The following is a 17,026-nucleotide window of genomic DNA, read 5'->3' on the forward strand; positions in this document are numbered from 1 at the left end:
AAAATAAAAAAAAAGAGTCAGAAGTCAATATACTAATTATTAATTGAGAAGTGAGAGTATCCATTTGTTGCTGGTTTTGTATTTATTTTCCTATTATCTCTAAAGGGTGCTCTGGTAGCTTAGTGTCAAGGAGCTGCACTTCAAGACCTAAGGCATGCGGTTCAAGACCACTAGCTGCAGATGGGCAATCTCTTCTTGTGTGATTAATTGCCTCTGAAAATCCACTGGAGGGTCAGCTATGGGTCGGTTCCAACCTTAAGGTAGGTAGTAAAAAACAACAACAAAACAATTGTCTCTAAAGTTGACTTAGTGTCTCAATAATAAAAGAAAAATGTTTTTAAAGAAATAACACATTTACTTTTTTCTAATTACTTTATTCCTAGAAACAACAACAGTCCTCTCTATATGTTTTAATAAAATGTATTTGGTCAAAATGAATACAGTTTTTTCTTATCCAATTTCTTACCCAGGTAAACAATAACCCTAGGCTATTGTAGGAATGCGACATTCACTGTCTGGAGAACTAGCTCCAGCATATGGTTTTAGAATTTCATTCTTAGGGCTTCTGCATGTTTGGAGAACTCGATTATTTTGGGGGTTTGTGACTTAGATGAAGGTCAGTTTGGCCATAACTTTTTTATAGAGACTTTGAGGGTCCAGGTTTACTACTTACTAAACTGTTCTAAAATGAAGTGTGTATCCTTTATAAGAATCACATCTTAGAAAAAAGTATAATCCTTATAAAAACTATGCAAGTGATTTTAATAAAAAGGCTACAAAAAAGGGAAGCTGTAATACCCCCACTTTTCACTCTGACCTCATCTGTTGTAAATGAGTAAAATCACAAATTGCATTTTATGCTGAACACTTTAAAGTCAATAGTGGTTTAAGGTCATAAACAAATGAAAACCAGAGGGAGATTTAGAAGTCACAGAAACCTATGTGCTAGAAGATATGAGTTTCCACCAGGTAATCAAAGTGAGAAGAATGACAAGAAAAGTAGAAAGTTAGAGAAAACAGATTTCTCTATTTCTAATTGTTTGTCTGTGTTTGGAGTCAGTCTCTGCAGCATTTTTCTTGGGTCTTGACCTAATGCAAATGAAGACGATAGAGCAACATTTTGTAAAGTTAAACTTCTTACATTTAACGAACATTTTTTTACTTAAGAGTTCTTTCTTTGGGTTGTTGGGTTTTTTTGGTGTTAATATGTCTTTTTCTCTATCAAATATTATCCTTACAAAGTTGAATATTTATTATTTTTTTAAATCCATTGCTTATCTAATATGTAAAAATTAAGAATTATACATGCATTAATAATGAATCTGAAATTTCTCTAACAGTTTATCCTTTAAAAAAAAATTAACCCCAAGTAGCCCTCCTAAAAGCACCTGGCAGCTTTGCCTAATCCCACACCAGCCTCACAATCTGCTGTGTTTGTGCATTGTTGAAGTCACTGACAATCCATTTTGTGTATATATACCTTTTTGCTCATAGTATACTTAGATGCAAAGTATAATGAAAGACATGTTGTGTATTCTAGGAAAGAAAGCAAATATATATTTTTAAAGTAGTTTCTTTCCTTTGAATGTCATTCTATAAGTCTCTACAATTTTAATGTCCTGTGCATTTTTGTCTCCTACGTTAACCTTTCTGTTTTCCTTTGCTAAGGGCCGAACTCCTCTGTAGCACTAGAATGTTGTTCTAAATCGAGCATGGACAGTGAGAATAGCTTAGCTAAAGGGAATGTTTATGAACTAACTTGTTGATGGGACTGTAGTTAAGTTTATCTTAGCATTTGACCAAATTTGTCATAGTTTATTGTGTTGGGTTTTTTTTCCCCTTATAAATTATCTCCTTTGGGGTGTGTGGGGGCAAGGGAGAGGAAAAACACTAGTTCAGTATAGTAAGTTTGGAGCTCTTTTTATTTTGTTTTCTGCCAAAATATAAAAGCAAGGCTTTGGACTCAGAAGGTAAACTAAAATCTGGTTATAAATTCTGTCCTAATGCTTTCACCACCACCACACCTTGGGCCCTGCTTCTTCATCTCACATCTTGTGAAGCTCCATCTCATGTACTTTGGGCATGTGACTAGGAAAGGCTATTCCTTGGAGAAGGACATTGAGCTTAGAAAGGTAGAGGGACAGCAAGAGAGAGAGGAAGACCTTCAACCAGGTGGAATGACATAATAACTGCAACGATGGGCTCAAATGTATTAGAGATTGTGAGGTTGACACTAGATCTATTGTTATAGGGTCATTATCAGCTGTACTCAACAGCATCTAATAATAGTAATACTAATGATTTGCCTTCCCCTGATTTAGACTAATAGAAGAAGAAAAAATGCATTTGCTGCCTTATAACACTGCAGCTTTTAGAGGGGATTCTAGTTACAGTATTCATCTAAAAAGATGTTTAAAAAACCCCACAGCCTCAAGTCCATTCCAGTCCATGATAGCATTGTTGTCGTGGGTTGCCTATGGGGTGCCCAAGACTGTTATCTTTACAAAAAAGTAGGCTTTAAGAAATAAAGAGTTCCGTGTTGGACTGCTAACTGAATTCACAAGCTGCTCCATGAATAAAAGATTAAACTATCTACTCTTATTAAGAGAGAGATAATAAGAGTAACAAAAAAACAACAATAACTCTTATTAAGATCTCCAGGCTTGGAAACTTATAAAGGGTTGGAAAGCTGTTGTTTGTCACTGTCCGTTTGCCAGCAGGGATCAGCTACACCCTGACAGCAGTAAATGTGATGGAGACACACCACTCTGGGAACACTGCAAAGAGCCAAACTCAGCTTTATTGGGGGTTACAGTGCACTTATATATAGATGAGTAAGCAGGAAGGCAGAATGGGGTGAGATTGTAGACATGGGACATGCGGATTGGACAGGAGAATTTCAGCTCAGTGCTGACCACTCCCAGCTCAACTGATGCAGCAGCCATCTTAGCCTGCACTTCTCCAGAGCTAGGTGATCTGACCTGGCCAGAGGTCTTCCTCTCCTCTTTAACATTCCCCAACAGTTGTTATTGTTAGGTGTTATCGAGTTGACCATAACTCACAGGGGCCCCCCTATGAACAGCTGTCCTGGACCTTGCCCTCTCCTGTTCCAGCCTCATTATCCCTGCTACACTTGAGGCAATTGCTCCAGGCACTGTGTCAATCTATCTCACCGAAGGTCTTCCTCTCTTTTACTGACTTGCTACCTTTCCAAGCATGATGTTTTTTTCCCTCTCGGGGGACCCCAGCTGCACCTCTTCTAAGATACATTTCTTTTGAAGAGGCATGCAGATCAGCAAAGAGATGGTTAAACTATCACTATATGCAGATGATATGATAGTATGTTGTTATGTGCAGTCGAGTCGTTTGCGACTCATAGCGACCTTATGTACAACAGCCCTAAACCGTGCTCTATTCTGTGCCAATCTCATTGCCTCTGACACACCCATCCCGAGTACCCCAGTCACTGAATCAATCCACCTCATAGAGGGTCTTCCCCTCCTGCGCTGTCCCTCCACTCTACCCAGCATGATGTCCCTCTCTAAAGACCTGTCTCTCCTTACAACATGTCCAAAGAAGTCAGACGAAGCCCCAGAATCCTTGCCTCCAAGGAGCAGCCTGGTTTAATCCTCTCTACGATGAATCTGTTTGTTTTCTTGGCAGTCCATGGTACATTCAATACTCTTCTCCAGCACCACAGCTCAAAGGCGTCAATTCTCCTTCTATCCTCCCTAGTCATTGTTCAATTCTCTGATGCATGACAAGTGATTGCAAAAACCATGGCCTGTATCAGGTGTATCTTAGTCTCCAGAGAGACACTGTTGCTCTTGAGTATTTTGGAGAGGTCCCTAACCGCAGACTTTCCCATTGCAATAAGTTTTTTGATTTCCTGGCTACTGGTGCCAAGAGTGTTGACCGTGGAGCCAAGCAAACTGAAGCTGTGAACAATCTCAATCTCTTCGCCATCCATCCTTATGCTACCGATTGGTCCAGTGGTGAGAATTTCTGTGTTCTTGACATTGATAGTATACACACTTTTATAAATTTTAGAAATTAGTCTATTGAAAGATATGTATGTCATTGCCACAATGATTTTTCCATGTTGCAGGTTCTCTTTATACTTTTGAGGAGAACATTTTTTAATACAAGTATGTGTTTGACTTTTGAGAGGTGTCTGCTTTATTTTCTGTTGTTTTTAACTTGTTATTGTTGCTATGTGCCATCAAATGAAGTACAACTCAAAGCAACCCTATAAACAACAAATCGGAACCTTGTGCTGTCCTGAGCGATCCTCATCATCTCTGATGTATTTGAGCCCATTATTGAAGTTATGTTTAATAATCTATTTATGATGGCTTTAGGTTTTGGGAAATAGATTGTCACATCTTTCTGCCATGGAGGAGATGATGGGCTCTGACCACTGACCTTTAGATTAGTAGCTCCACCCTTAGCCACTCTACTACCTGGGCTCTTAAGCAAAGATCAAGCCTCTCACAAATCCCAAGGATAGTTTGCAAACTCACCCAAAACCTCACTGCCACTGAGTCAATTCCAACTTGCAGTGACCCTCCATCAGGTTTCTGAGGCTGTAAATCTTTATGAAAGAGGCTGTCCATCTTTCTCCCATGGAGCACTTGGCAGATTCAAGTTGCTGACCTTTTGGTTAACTGCCTAATAAAGAACACTCTACACTGCTAGGGGACTAGAACCCTATAAATATGGAATAGTGTTTTAACCTAAATATTACTTACCTCATGAAGGACAAGGAATTCTTCATTATATAACTAACAATAAACACTTTTTTAAAGTGTTATATTGATGTTAATATTGATAATTCAAATATATACCCTGCAATCCCAAAGGAACATGGTTTGGATCAACCAGCTGCTCCGTGGGAAGAAGATGAGCAATCAACTCCTTTGTGATTTACGGCCCTGAAAACTCACTGGAGGATCAGCTATGGATTGCTTCTGACTCAATGGTACTTGACAACAACCACCATCGCCACAACTACTGGTTTTTATGGAATTGACTGCAACTCATGGCAAACCCATGTACGTCAGCATAGAATGATGCACCATTAAATTCTCAATGACTAAACTAATTTCTGAGGTTGTTTCATCTCTGAGGGAACTGGAACCATCACCTTTCAGTTAGCAACTGAACATGTTAACCATTTATACCAGACAAGGACTCCTGAGAGTTATCAGTGAAGGAGTGGTTACTGTGCAGAAAAGAGTGACTGACTATTCATTGTTTCTCAGATTTCTTTAAATGTCATAACTCACAAGAAAAGTATGTACAGTATCTCTATTGAAATAGCATAAACAGAAGAGATTTTCCATACTTAGAGAGAGTCTACTTCAGCATCTTTGCCCCTCACCCCAACCGTGACACCAACAGACCTCAGAACTAAAGGGAAATCAATACATGCACACATCTGAAATGAATTTTTTCCTCCCATTGAGTTTAATCTGCTAAGGGATAAGGAATCTCTAGAGGAATTTCAACAGGTTCTCAATGTTAATACACCTTAGAATGCAATATTCTAGAGAAACTACGCATCTGCCCACATTGTGGCTTTAGAATCTCCATTTTGTCCTTAGCAAATGCCTTTGCTTACCAGCATATGAATACTGATGAGTTTAGAATAAGAACAGAGACAATACCCTTTTAAAAACAAAGTATGTTTATAGTTTTATTTACAAACTATAAATAAGTAAAATGATTTCTGAATATGTAAAATTCCTGGGGTAAAAATAGATTAGATAAAAGCAGTAATGAAGTCCCTGGGAAGGGACCTCACTGTGCTGCTAATCAAAAGGTTTGGGAAGCAAGCCCACTCAGATGCACTTTGGAAGAAATACTTGGTAGTCGGTTAAAACAAAACAAAACAAAACAAAACAAAACAACCCACAACAAACAGCAAAACAAACCCAAACAACAAATAGGACTTAAGACAAAGCAATGCCTTTGCATTGTGGCTTTCACAAAGGATACTGAATATGCTGTGGACAGAAAAAAAAAAAGAAAGAAAAAACCCAAACACACAACAACCCAGATTTGTCTTTGAGCAAGTGCAAACAGGGTGCTCCTTACATGCGCAGATGCTGAGACTTCATCTCATATTCTTTGGGTATGTTGTCAGGAGGCACCAACTTTTTGGTTTTTTTTTTTTGGGGGGGGGAAGCCCATAATGCTAGGTACGGTAGAGGGTCAGTGAAAGAGAGAAAGACCTTTAATGAGAAATTGACACTGTCACTGTAACAATGAACTTAAGCACAGTGGAGATCACAAGAGTGGCTTAATATAGAACAATATTTGATCTGTTGTTCATAGGGTCATAATGAGTCATAATCAGCTAGTTGACTCCTTACAACAACAGAAATTTTTTATGATAGTGGTAGTATATATTCTTACATGATAGTGTCCCTACAGTATAAGCTAATAGGTAAATTTTTGTTTAACACACATCACATTACTGATTTTGCATTTTAAAGTAATTAAAAAATAGCTCAGGGCTGAATAGCATCTTCCCAAAATATCTCTAGAATTTGCAGCAACAATAACAAAACACACAAACCCATTGCCACAAGTTAGTTTGTAATTCATACCAGCATGGTAACATAGTACAAATACCCTACAGGATTTTCAAGGCCGTAAATGTTTGCGGAAATTGACTGCCTCATCTTTCTGCTATCGAGGGTTTGGTGAGTTTGAGCTTTTTGGCTAGCATTCTTTTATTATATATATTGCCACCATTTAACTCCAATTTTACAGAGCCACAAAATTACTTACTATAAAAAAAGCAAATACCATATGGGAATGGCCATATCTGATCTCCACCAACTTAACAAAAGGGAACTGTTTCTGTCAATAACACCAATAACAAAACCAATTCTCATGAGGTGAGACATGTCCCCCATCTTCCCATATCTCTTTTTCCTCATCATAGCACCAATCTTATGGCTTTTCTGGGTCCAAACTTCAATGTGATAACTCACAACCACACAGAACCATACTAGGGAAATCAAAGGTTATAATCCAGATTAATAACACACTATAGTCAAGACGGCTCCTGAAATGTGCATGCAGGCATCTCAGCCATGAGCATCATGGCTCCAGACTATTGTTCCCAAGTTCCTGCAATATTGGCCCTTCACCTCCACCCCCAAGTGTCCAATAAAGTTCTCCATCCTGTAAACATAGGCTTTCCCCCCTCCCAATGTCTCATCTCATATCAAGTCTCTAGTTCGGCCATAAGTGCTACTGCTGTGGGTGTATCTGGAGCAAGAAGTGCATTGTATATTCTCTTGTTGTCTCTTCAATGGCACCAGAAGATCTCTCTCTTCACCCTGGCTTGCTCAATTCAATGGCAAGACTAGCCAATTCCCTTGTAGAAAGTTAAGGCTGGCCAATCCCTTTGTGGAGATACCCAATCCCCTTCTATTTAAGCTAACACACCCCATTCACATATTCCCACACATTTACATAGCACTCTCCATCCTTAATACAATAGTTACTTCAGCATAGTATAAACTGTTAATATTTTAACTAGGAAAAATAATTTTGAATGATTAAACCTTAGACACCCAAACTTAGTAAAATGTCTCTTCAAACTGCACACTCACTCATTGTCATTGTTTCTAACACTTAATTAATAACTCTTAATATGATTCCCAAGGCTGTAAATCACAATGGGAAGAAACTGCCCATATTTCTCTCTACAGAGTTGCTGTTGGATTAGAAACTCCTGGGGTGGCATAATCTTTGGGTTAGCAGGGAAGCTATGAAAGGAATTGCCAAACCCTACATAATCAGGTAATCTTTTGAGAGCTGGGTAGTTAATAGCCAACACTTTGTGGAAAGTATTCCTAGTCATTATTTTGGCAAACACTCTCAAGTGGAATTGAATTGCTACACACTCACTCTTATTACCATTCCTGGTGTCTGACTAATGATGATGCCACATTCCATGAGTTGATTTTGTTTGGTTGCAGGTTTTATTTCACTTATTTGAAGAGATCCAACACTTGCTATTACCACAGATTATGGGTTCAATCCACTACTGGCTCCAGATAGTGTATACCATTGTGCATTTTTTTTTCTGTGATGAATGTATTACAAGATAAGAGGCAATAAGTAAAACTATATAAATCAGTGCGTTCCCAGCAGCACAGACATATGTAGCACAGAACTGTACAGTAGCAGCAGAGCACATCAGGACAATATGCAAAAGCATCTCATTCCTGGGAAAATGATTATGTGAATGGAGCACTAGTTGAAGAATAGTACATTATCACAGAAACCCTCTTCAGTTTTAATTCCATCAGGAAATTACAAAAGTGCCAAGGCTGTTAGTTTTAAAGATATTGTTATGTGCTGGTGAGTCTTCTACAACTCATAGCAACCCTAACAACAGTAGCGTTGAGCCTTGCCCTATCTTGAGCCAATTTCACCTTCAGTGACACACCTGAACCCATTGCTATGGTTACTTATCCAATGTCATCCTTTCTTGAACTGAACCTATGCCTTCCAAGTATGATGTCCTTCTCCAAGAACTGGTCCTTCCTGGCAACATACCTAAAGTATGTGAGATGGAGTTTCATCCTTCTCCAAGAACTGGTCCTTCCTGGCAATATGCCTAAAGTATGTGAGATGGAGTTTCATCTTCTTCAGGAAACCTGTTTGTTCTTTAGACAGTCCATGGAGTGTTCAATATTCTTCTCCTACACTACAACTCAAAGGCATCCATTCTTCTTCTGTTACTCTTAGTAATTGTCCAGCTCTCAGAAGCAAGCCGTTAAGAAGACTACGGCCTGGATCAGGCTCACCTTAGTCTCTAGACTGACATCATAGATCTTTAGCACTTTGGAGAGGACCCTGAGAGCAGACTTCCCTAAAGAAACTCAGCAAAAAAACAAAAATCCTCACCACTGGACCAATAGATAACATCATGATAGAGTGAGAAACATTCAAGTTGTCAATGATTTAATTTTACATGGATCCATAGTCAACACCATTAGTAACAGCAGTCATTACATTGAGCAAATCTCTTGTCATGGACCTCTCTCTGTAAAGTACTAAAGACAATGATGTGAGTTGTAAAAATGTGCCCTGCAATTCTGAAGGCATACATTTAAATCCACCAGCTGCTCCACAGAAGTACGGATAATCGCCTCCTGTGACATTAATTGCCTCTGAAAGCCCACTGGATGCTCAGCTATAGCTCAGTTTTGACTCAACAGTATCCAACAACCACAATCCAAGCCATGGTATTTTCAATTGCTTCTTGTGCATCTGAAAGTTGAACAATGAATAAGGATGACAGAAGAATAATTGATGTCTTTGTATGTGATGGTGGAGAAGAGTGTTGAATATCTCATGGACTTTCATAAGAACAAACAAATCTGTCTTGGAGGAAATGCAACCAAGGTTCTCCTTTGAGAAAAGATGGTGAAATTTCATCTCACATGTTGTTGTTGTTGTTGTTGTTGTTAAGTGCCACCATCGAGTTGCCTGCAACTCATAGTGACCCAATACATTAGCTCTGAACCCTTCCCTCTCCAGAGCCAAACTCATCATCCGACAAACCTAATCTTATTTCTCCAGTCACTGACTCAATCCATCTCATCCTAGGTCTTCCTTTCCTGTCCTGTCCCTCTACCCTTCCAAGCATGATGTCCCTTTCCAAGGACTGATCCCTCCTGGCCATATGGCCGACGTATGTGAGATGAATCTTCAAAATTCCTACCACCTGGAGCAGCCTGGTTTCACTCTCTGCAGGACAGATCTGTTTGATCTCCTGGCAGTCCATACTGTTCAAAATTTTTCTCCAGCCTCACAGTTCACAGGCATCAATCCTATTATTCTTAATTATTGTCTAATTCTTGGATGCATAGCAAAAATTGTAAAGACCATGGCCTGCATCGGATGCACCTTAATCTCCAGACTGGTTTTGTTGCTCTTCAGTATTGTAGAGAGCTACCTGGCAGATGACTTTTGCCAGTGCAATTTGTCTTTTGATTTCCTGACTGCTGATGTCAAAGAGTGTTGACTGTGGAACCACGCAAGCTGAAGTTATCAACAATGTCAGTCTCTTCTCTATCATGAAGCTATCAATTGGCCCAGTGGTGAGAATCTTTGTTTTTTTTAATGTTGAGCTTCAATCCAGATTGAAGACTATAGTCCTTAACCTTCTTCAGCAAATGCTACATGCCCTCCTCAATTTCAGCAAGCAAGGTTGTGCCATCTTCATCTTATATACTGTGGACATATTGTCAGGAGGGGTTAGTCCTTAGAAAATATCATCATACTTGGAAAGGTGGCGGTTCAGAAAAAGAGAGAAGATCCTCAACAAGATGAATTGACCCAGCGGCTGTAACAATGGTCTATAGTCTATCAGAGATTATAAGGATGACACATAAGTAAAGGTTCAGATATGTTGTTCAAAGGGCCACTATTAATTATACTTGACTTGATGACATCTACTAACAATAACAACCACCACTGGAATTAACTTTCTAGGTTTTGTAGGGAGCATGCACAGATAATTGAGATGACAAGCTTATGCATGAGTCTGCAAATTTCAGGAGTGTGGCTTTAAACAATGTATGTCTCCAAGGGAGGCACTGTGTGACTTTTAAGGATTACTATTCTCTGGAAGGTCATATAGAAGTCACTTGGATGGTTCCTAGAAATTTTATGCAGAGTCAAAGATTTTAAGACAGAAGGTAGGAGGTTCCAAGATTATATATACATCTATAATGTTTTGGGCTCTTGTGATGTCATATTTCCTAAGCTGGACCATCTCAAAGTAAAATAATTCAACACACTAATTTAGCAATTATGGTTACTTTAACTTTAGCACTTTCTAAGGGGCCTTTAGAAAAGTATATTTTTTTCCAGTTTCAATGCTTTAATTCCAACTCTTCTATATATTTATATTAATAATTAGAACAGAGCCTAGAATATTTAAAACATAATGCTAATTCTTACTGCTATAATTTCACTGTTTACTACCCTTTCTTCTCTACTATGTAAGATTTTGAAGATGTGAGACAGGGTAAAGCTCAGATCCATTGTTCGTAAGATCACTATGAGTCATAGTTGACTTGATAGCACCCAAACATCACCACAACAACACGGTGTTTATTAATTGCTATTCATGTTAAATACATATAATTAATTGCAAAATGCAACTGAATTAAGCCAAGCAATTGAACTATAATTACATCAATTAATTTTCTCTGCATCTGAGACCTAGATAATGAATAAGGATGACAGAAGCAGAATTGATACCATTGAGCTGCAGTGTTGAAGAAGAGTAGTGAATATCCCATGTTGTTGTTGTTGTTATGTGCCGTCGAGTCACTTGTGACTCATAGCGACCCTATGTACAACAGCCCTAAACTCTGTTCTATCCTGTGCCAATCGCACTGTCTCTGACACACCCATCCCGATAAACCCAGTCACTGAATCAATCCACCTCATAGAGGGCCTTCCCGCCTGCACCGTCCCTCCACCCTACCAAGCATGATGTCCTTCTCCAAGGACCGGTCTCTCCTCACAGCATGTCCAAATTATGTTAGACGGAGACTCAGAATCCTTGCCTCCAAGGAGCCACCCAGTTTAACCCTTTCCGGGACAAATCTGTTTGTTTTCCTAGCAGTCCATGGTATTCTCAATACTCTTCTCCAGCATGGACTACCAAAAGAACAAAGAGATATGTCTTGGAGAATGGACAGCTAGAATGCTACTTGGAGGTAAAGATGTCAATACTTCATGTCATGTACTTGAACATGGTGTTAGGAGAGGCTATTCATTGGAAAGAGACATCACGACAGGAAAAGTAGAGGGTCAGAAAAAGAGAGGAAGACCCTCAAATGGATGAATTGACACAGTGACTACAAAAATGGGCTTGAGTATGTCAGAGATGATGTGCTTGGCATAGAATAGATCAGGGTTCAGATCTATTGTTCGTGGGGTCACTGTCAGTCACACTACACTCAACACCATCTAGCAACTACAGCATGGCGTAGTATTTGTCATCCACTTCCTAAACAGTGTGTGTGCCTCCAGAAACTCTACGAACTTTGATAAATGTCAATAGTTATAGAAAGGTTTCAGGCCTTTTATTCACAGGGTCACAACGAGTCATGCTTGACTCAAAGACAATCAACAACAACAGTTAATACATAGAATTATTTGTAAAATAATAATAATTCATTCATTAACCCAAGCCAATAAGTACATTTGTCTTATCAAAAGTAAAGTGTCACAACTATTTAAAAAAATGGAAAAATGCCTATTGTAAAATTTGGATTGAAGTGATGGACTTGTAAATCCATGCTTCAGAGATGTTTTTACCAGTACCTAACCTACCAACAATTTTAAGATGCTTGGAAAACTACTTGATTTTATTCTACCATAAACACTCAAAAAATGCCACTTGCCTGAGGCATAGTAAATAAAAGATAGCTGCAAAGCAGGTTATCTAAATTCCTAAAATACCATAATTAGTGAAGAAAGACTTGTTTTGATTTTTACTTCCCCCACCCCTCAATGTCTTTAATCTGTCTCCTAATACACTCATTTGTTATTGTTGTCCTTGTGTACCATAGAGTAGGAACCAACAAATGGCTGACCCTCTGGAGGGTTTTCATAGGTGGTTAACACAGGAGGAGATTGCCTATATATCAAGATGAAAAGAGTGTCCAAAAAAATAAAATTATTAGATCATTTGTTATATCATGAATAAAGCACTGTCATCAAATTAATTTCAGCTTTCATGAACTCTTCAGGACAAGGAAGAACAGCTCTATAGGGTTTCTGAAGCCATAAATCTTTATATAAAAGCAGACTGTTATATCTTTCTCCCAGGAAGCTGTTGGTGGGTGTGATTACCAACTTTTGGCCTATTAGCCAAGTGCTTTAATCACTGTCCCAGCAGTATTCTTCTATTATCATAAACCATGATGTGTAACTTGAAGTTGTTCATCATCACTCATGGCTTAATTTATTCTTTTGTGTTCTCTTGCTTTATTCATTTTTTTTCCCACATGGAAAATATTTCATATTTTAACTTTGAAAAAATCCCTTCTTTTTATATTTCTCATGTCCCCACATTTTTTTCTTCTGAATTTGAACGTTGATATTTGTCCTACTAAGACAAAAACTTTTACCATTCATAGTTCTTAAAAATGATTTGTCTATTTCTTTGTTAATTTTCTTTGAACTCTGCTCAGCTCAAATAGATGTTTCTGACTTATCATTTAAATTTCTCATTCATTCCATTACAATAGACTCAGAATTTTACTTTTAACCTAAGCCATTGGAAGAAAGAAAAGATAAAGCAAACACACACATAAATGTGATAACATTTTTATCTTGATATAACTATTAAGATTAAGATAAATTTAAACTCCAGCTATAGACATTGTGGTGCTATGGACCATCATGTTGCCTAAAACTCATAGCTACCCTATAAACATTGGATCTACACTGACCTATCCAGTGCCATCCTCATCATCTCTAATATCCTTGAGTGCATTTTACAGTCACTGTGTTGCTACATCTCGTTAAGGGTCTTCCTCTCTTTTGCTGACACTTCACTTTGCCAACCAGGATGTCCTTCTCAGAGACTGGCCCCTTTTAACAATATACCAAAAGCATGCTAGATGAAACTTCCCCATTTGTATATCTGAGGAGAGAGCCTTGGTCCCATTTTCTCAAAGATGTCTGTTTCCTTGGCAGTCTATGGGTTATTCTATAATCTTCTCCAAGACGACAGCTCAAAGACACCAAGTATTCTGTCACCCATAGTCATTGTACAACTTTCAGATGCATAGCAAGTAGTTGAAAAGACAGTGACTTGATTCAAGTGCACCTTGTTTTTAAATACACAGCATTGCTCCTTAATTCCTAAAATCTTGACAGATTTTCCCAATCCACTATGACTTCTTGACTGCTGGTGCAAAATGTGTTGATTGTTGATCCAAACAGGATGAAATTATTCATGACTGCTGTTTCCTAATATTATAATGTAATTCACATTAAAGGCTGTAGTCTTTAATACGGATTTGTCTGAAAGTTATGGTAACAGCCTTTTAAATTCATCTCAAGTTGAATTCTTTCACTAACTTATTAATTTTAAATAGGAATCCCAGGGCAGTGCATTCAATTAATAGTCTTGCTGGCTAACTAAAGTGTTTGAAGTATGAGTCCACCCAAATGTGCCTTGGAGAAAAAAAAATGCAATTTGTCTTTTGATTTCCTGGCTTCTGAAGCAAGAATGTTGCTTGAAATTGTTAACAATCTCAATCTCTTTTCCATTCATCATGGTGCTGCCATTTGGCCCAGTGGTGAGAATCTTTGTCTTTTTTATATTGAGCTTCAATCCATACTGAAGACATCAGTCTTTGACCCTCTGAAGCAAGTGCTTCAGGTCCTCAGTTTCAGCAAGCAAGGTTGTGCCATCTGCACAATGCAGGTTGGTGATGAGTTGTCTTCCAATCCTAATGCCACACTCCTCCTTATACAGCTCAGCCTCCAGAATCTTCTATTCTGCTTTCAAATTGAAAATGTAAAGATACAGGACACATTCCTTCCTGATTTTGAACCATTCAGTATTTTCTTATTCTGTTCTGACAACTACCTCCTAATTCAAGTATACATCTTGTATGAGCAAAATCAAGTGTTTTGGGATTCTCACTCTTCTCTAGTTAGTTAGAATTTATTGCAATCCATAGTCAAATGCCTTCACATAGTCAATGAGACACAGACATTCCTCTGATACTCTGCTTTCAGTCAAGGTTCATTTTATTTTGGTGATATTGTCTCTACTGCCATGGCCTCTTCTAAACACTGCTTGAGTTTCTGGTAGTTGTCTGTGGTTGTACTGGTCTAGGCATGTTTGGATAATCTTCAGCAGAATTTTGGTTGTGTGTGATATTGTTCCACATGTTGTTGAATCACCTTTTTTGGGAGGATAGTAATAAATATGGTTCTCTTCCAATTTTTTTACCAGGTAGTTGTCCTCCAGATTTCTTGGCATAAGTTGGTGAACATGGCCAGGGCAATATCTGTTTGCTGAAATATGTCAGTTGGTATTCCATCAATTCCTGAGGTCTTGTTTATTGACAAGTCCTTCAGAGCATCTTGAACTTCCTCCCTCATCACCATTGCCTCTTGCTGTATGTTGTTCCATTAAATTCTTCTGTGTTAGCCAATTCTATTTGGTACAGTGACTCTGTGAATGCCTTCCATCTTCTTTTAATCTTCTTGCTCCAGAACTGTCTTCTTCTGACTTAGTGCCTCTACTCTTCCATTTGCAGCCCACTCTTCTCACAGTAGGACAATTTCCTAGGGAATGGTAATTTTCCCCCTAGATGTGGTATGCTAGTGTGATTCCTGTCTTCCTATCTTCAAAGCCCATGAGTTCCTGAAGTTATTTAGAGTTGGAACACTTATCTTGCTTTGAATCCCCTGACAATCTGCAAAGCCAAGTGGAATTCTAAGCAGATAGGTGTTACCTGATTTTGAGAGAGCTAATTCAAACAACTCATTGACATCCAGTTCAAGCCTATAAAGGTGAAACATTTTCATCCTCTCAAAATATGTTGTTGTTGTTATGTGCCATCGTGAGTCACTTGCGACTTAATAACGACCCTATGGACAATAGCTTTGAACCCAGCTATATCCTGAGCCTATCTTAATATCTTAATACCTATAATAGTCTCTGACACATCTACCCCATTACCCCAGTCATTTAGTCAATTGATCTCATATTTTTTTTCTAAAGTGTTATTATATGTAAATATATATTGTTGCTGTTTTGTACCACTGAGTCACAAATGACTAATAATTAACTTTCTAGTATGTTTTCAAAGGCTGTAAATTGCATGAGGAGGTTACAGTAGATTCCAGTTACCTGTACAACTTCTTAATCATCAAGTGTGTTAACTGTTTGCATACCTGAGGAACTAGAATTTAAATAATTAAGGGGCCAAATTAATGGCATTTATAGTATTAAGTGGATTAGATACTGTTTTATTTTCAAAGAATCTAAATCATACAACTGAATTCATTTTGGACACAGGAAAATTCATTAGTATTGAAAAATCTGACTTTAAAATTAGTCATAATATTTGTAATGACATTAATTTACCTACCTTGATTTTCTTTGCCTGTGTACCATGCTCAATGAAAGTTTGTGATAATCACTATTAAATCTGTGTAATTATGATTTAAGATTAAAGCCAACAAAACATGTTAAAGGTTAATTATAAGAAAAAGAAGACCAAGATTTATAATAGACCAAGAACATTGTATAGAAGAGATTGTTTCTTATTGCTGAGTAAACATATCATCATAATACCTCATGATCATAATATTGCATATATATAATGTCACTTAAGATCATTCAATATAAGTTTCTTATATTCAAACCAGAGCCATCTGTATATACATAAAAGATAATAGAAAAAAGATATTTTGAGAAGACAAGAGTGTTCCCCTTTTAATGGATATTAATTTATTCTATGAAAGAATTTTGTATGATAGAATTTTATAATGTAAATGACTTATTAACTGAAAAGGCTATCTTTTAAAAAATATAAGTGCAAAGTATATCTATAAACCTCGCGAGATGTAATCCATAGGATTCAAATACTGCACCTGTGGAAAGAGAAGATAGAGAAGCTTGACATTGTCAATAAGGTTTGTAACCAATTGTGGAATATACACTCAGTTGTTCACATTGAAGTTGAAAAAAAAAGAAAATATGTTCAGCAGAATCAATCCATGACCTTAAGTATATCCTATTTGAGTTTAGAGATCTTCTCAATTCTAGATTTTAAATATTTAATATGACTTACTGAATACCAAAGAAGTTGTGGGATGTCATTAAGAACATCATGAATAGAGAAAGCAAAAAGTCATTAAAAAGATAGGAAAGAAATAAAAGACCAAAATTGCTATCAGAAAAGACTCTGACACTTTCTCTTAAGTAAAAGGAGCTAAAGCA

Source organism: Elephantulus edwardii, unplaced genomic scaffold, assembly GCF_000299155.1.
Source record: "Elephantulus edwardii isolate Elephantulus edwardi_28Jun2011 unplaced genomic scaffold, EleEdw1.0 scaffold00183, whole genome shotgun sequence".
NCBI lineage: Eukaryota > Metazoa > Chordata > Mammalia > Macroscelidea > Macroscelididae > Elephantulus > Elephantulus edwardii.